This window comes from Suricata suricatta, chromosome 7 (assembly GCF_006229205.1).
Source record: "Suricata suricatta isolate VVHF042 chromosome 7, meerkat_22Aug2017_6uvM2_HiC, whole genome shotgun sequence".
NCBI lineage: Eukaryota > Metazoa > Chordata > Mammalia > Carnivora > Herpestidae > Suricata > Suricata suricatta.
Genome location: NC_043706.1, coordinates 144,744,762 through 144,748,745, shown reverse-complemented (window position 1 = coordinate 144,748,745; position 3,984 = coordinate 144,744,762). Strand labels below are relative to the sequence as shown.

At 59.0% G+C, this 3,984-nt stretch overlaps 1 protein-coding gene and 1 long non-coding RNA gene across 2 annotated transcripts in view; one reads left to right on the top strand and one right to left on the bottom strand.

The window, feature by feature from the left end:
* WDR27 (WD repeat domain 27) overlaps positions 1-3,984 on the top strand; it is a 123,133-nt gene that overhangs the window by 28,822 nt on the left and 90,327 nt on the right. The window lies entirely within an intron of this gene.
* On the bottom strand, positions 243-3,110 carry LOC115296241. Its single transcript, XR_003910801.1, has 4 exons — positions 2,715-3,110; positions 1,350-1,453; positions 602-669; positions 243-466 (listed from the first exon to the last, which is right to left on the bottom strand). It is a non-coding gene; the product is annotated as an uncharacterized LOC115296241 (long non-coding RNA).

Sequence of the window (3,984 nt, the reverse complement as noted above, 5' to 3'; positions counted from 1 at the left end):
GCCACGGGCCCAACCGTGGAGGTGGGGGTGTGTAGTGTTCGCAAACAATCAAGCTTCGTCCTCTTCTCCTAAGAATTAATCCTTAATATTTTTAATCAAAGGGCTATTTTGTAATTTACATTCTATCCTGAAATAAAATATTTTTACGTTAAAAATTAACTAAGAATCATTTACTCTTAAACAAGATGGAAGTGACGCCATGAGTAAGAATTTCTTCCAAACAAGTCAGTAGAGTCGGGAGTTCACTAAACTTTACTTGTGCTTCTTGGAATCCTCGGGAATGTGAATTCCTGAGCGGGGAAAGCCGCGCGCGTGGGCCCTGCTGGAGAAGACCCTACCGAGGCAGCACGGACAGGCTCCTCCCGGCGGCGTGAGCTTGACCTTGCTGAGGCCGCACCAGAGCTGCAGGACCGATTTCCAACAAGGCGATCTGACCACCAAACATGGACGCGAGCAAGCAGACGGCCTGCGCGGGACAGTTGTCATACTGTCAAAGGTGAGCGCACGCCTGTGACGCAAACCCGCCGGATGTCACACACGAGGCACACCCCACCGCGCGGGGAGGGGAGCGCGATGCAGCCGGCAGGGTCCGAAGACTAACCTTCTGCTCTCCAGCCTCGCTCAGAATCGCACACGATCCGGCAACCTGAATGCTGAGGCTCCTGAAATCTGAATTTCCAGCGAAAAGAAACAAACAAGCAATGTTCACAGAGTCAGTGGAGGGAACGAACCCCACAGGCCCGTGTGCTCACGAGAGCCGTCCCCCTGGGGCCCTCCATCCGGGGGGAAGCAGGTGTAGGGCAGCTGTGGGGGGCCGGGAACACACTCCCGGGGGCACACGTGCCCGGCTCTAGGAGCAGTTCTGGCGGAGAAGGAGAAGGTGCGGGCCAGCAGAGGTTTGGAGGGTTCAGGCAAAGTCCGTGAGTACGTGCCGGGAGGGGCAATGACTTCCGAGAGGGAGGCTGGGCCGGGCTAAGAACTCGGAGTCTGTCCCCAGCGCTCAGGGGCCTCCAAAGGGAAAGAGGGGAGCCTAGGCCTACAGGTGACCTTGGCTGTGCCGGCAGGGATGCTCCTGGACGGGAGCCGCCTCAGCTCAGCTCAGACAGTGGAGTCGGACGAGCAGTAGGCTGTCCGGTCACGGGCGTCAAGGCTTCGGCAGGAAATACAGACAATGTGACCTCAAGAGCCGCTGGCACGAGCTCAGGACCAGTGTGGCCCTGAGACCCAGAGGCTGCCCGCGCATCCTGACGCTTCTACGCTGCAGGTGTCACTGCCCCACACGTCAGAGGAAAACATCCATACGTGTCACGTACAATTTAGATCGGAGACGACGCGGACTTTGACCTTACCCTTATACCGTAAAACAGCTTCCAGCTCGAAGTTCACCAAGGTAAATACGAGTAAGCCCGCTGGACTGCCAACCCACACGCACGGGGCGCTCTCAGAAGGCAGGCTAATTGGTAAAGAAAAAGACAATGTGCAGGTCTCACCCCTCAGGCTTCCATCCCACGGCAGCCCCTGAGCAGGCAGCTGGCTCTTGGCATTGACAATCTAGAACCCTGCTCCATCAGGCTGGTGCGGAACCTCCCGGGTTTCCTGGGCGCCCGCCGTCCAGCAAAGACAAGTGACGAGACGGCCACAACCGGACCTCAAGCCAACTGTGACCTGCAAGGTCATCACTTCCTCGGAGCCGTGCCTTCCCTGCGAGGCGGCCACACGGCACCTGCGTCCTGCCAGGCGGTGTCGGGACAGGAGAGGCGCAGCCAGCGGGGAACAGACCGAGGCAGAGCTAGGAGACGCAGACCGCAGCGCCTCCTCCTCTTGTACAGATGTGCAAACTGGGTAAGCGTCTAGAGGCCCCCGGGCCTCCTCTGGCCGCGCCAGACGTGGACTCTGCAGGGCTCTCCCGCCCTCTCTCCCGCAGGCTGCTCAGTCCCCTGGAGTCCCCACCGCCCTGGGCCGTCTCTTTCTCACCCTGAGTTCCCTCTCAGACCCTCACACAAGCAGGGCCGTCCCTAGGGCGGCCAGGCAGGTGGGTCCCTGTGACCTCCTGTGCGCCCCAGGGTCGGAAGGCGTGGGGGCTCAAGCCCAGCCGGGCAGCTGTGTGGAGACTCGGCCTCCTGAACACCCCTTTGTCCGGGAGACCGGAGGCCCCTGCTGTCCCCAGACCCCCCACACTCTGTGAAAGCCACCAGAATACATTCGTAACCGTCCGGTACATGGACAGATGGGGGAGTTTAGGGGATAATGATTCTATTTCCCTTTACCTTATGATACAATCAAGATCTACCTCGATTTTGGTGAGTGCAATCAAAATCCGTATTGTTTCTCTTATTATGTACACTTAAAAATAACTGACCAAGTTCACCAACTTGAAGACCTGAAGTGCGGGGCGCCTGGGGGCTCAGCTGGCTGAGCGGCCGGCTTCCGCTCAGGTCGGATCTCACTGCTCAGCACATCGGGCCCTGTGCTGACAGCTCAGAGCCTGGAGCCTGCTTCTGCTTCTGTGTCCCCCTCTCTTTCTGGCCCTCCCCCACTCTGGGTCTCTCTCTCTCTCTCAAAAATAAACATTAAAAAATAAAAAATAAAAACCTGAAGCGTGCGGTCCTGAACAACTTCACAGTTATCATCACTCCAACAGACAAACGTTAGGGTCTAATCATTCTTCACACACACGTAACGTCAGAAGGCCCTCTTGCCCTGGCGTTACTCACCGCCCACAGCCGGAACCGCACAGGAGCGCAGGGTCACAGGGCGCCAGCCCCAGGACGGGGAGGCCCCCCTCCGGCTCCTCTCCTTCCTCCAGGCCGCGGCGGCGGGGACGCTGACTCTCCTCTAGGGGCAGAACTATGGGTAATCTGAGCCACGAGATTGAAATGATCAGTCGAGTTAAGAGGCAAACAGTTAGCTCCCGGGAAGTTGTGGGAAACACCTGTGGTCTAGAATGATCAGGTCATGAGTCAAGGAAAGCCCTCAGGCTTGCACAAGGTAAAGAGCAAGGCAGTACAGTGTAGACCCCGCAGGGAGGCCTGTAAGGAATGAACTAGAGCTTCAGGCACACCTAGAGTTTAATCTTGTTCCTAAGGCAGGATGCAGTTTACCTCCTAATAAATGGGCCCTGACACAGGAAATAATGAAAGCCAAGAGTTAGAGCATTAGGAAGAAAGGAAATACATTGAATAAAGGTAATTTCTGACCTTTGGGAGGGGGAGAGGAGGGGAGGGGATGGAGGGGTGAGGAGACACAAACTACCCCCTAAGGAGGAAGAACAAAGGCAGAGACCCGAGGGCAGCAGGGAACTGAGCACCGGCCATGATGGCTTTCTGCGTCTGTTTCCTACATCAGAACCGATCGTGGGCAGAGGGAGAATGCGCAGGGCGACCAGACTGCGCCAGCGCGAGGGGAGGGGGCGCACGGGGGAGGCCCAGGGGGGATGCGGTCACGCAGAGGTGTGAGGGAGGGGGGCGCACAGGGGAGGTCCAGGGAGGATGGGGGTGACCAGGGAAGCCCCAGGCAGAATGAGGGCACACAGGGGAGGCGAGAGGTAGGGCGGAGGATGGGGACATTCAGGGGAAGGGTGTGGGAGAAGATGGGGACATGTGGGGGAGGTAGGGGTGGGAGGGGGTAGTCTGCTCAGCAGGGGAAAGCCCTGGAAGGTAGGTCTGTCCACCCTGGACCCTCAGCACCATGACAACCCACAGAAGCCAGGCAGCCGCCGCCCTGGGCTGGTCACCGGTTGCAGCCCCGTGCACACGGGACGGGGTGACGGGCCCACCCCGCCCTCCCTCACAGGACCTGCTGGTGCTGGTGGAGGTCTGAGGTCAGACTTGTCCCCCGCCCCCCTCGGGCCACCTCACCTAACACAGGACCCCGATGGGCTGACCGGGGCTCGGAGCCCCGGGGCGGGCGTGAGTGACCCCACCCGGCAGGCTGCACAGCCTGGACGCAAGCCTCCTGGAGAAAGCCTCTCTCTTCCTCCTCAGG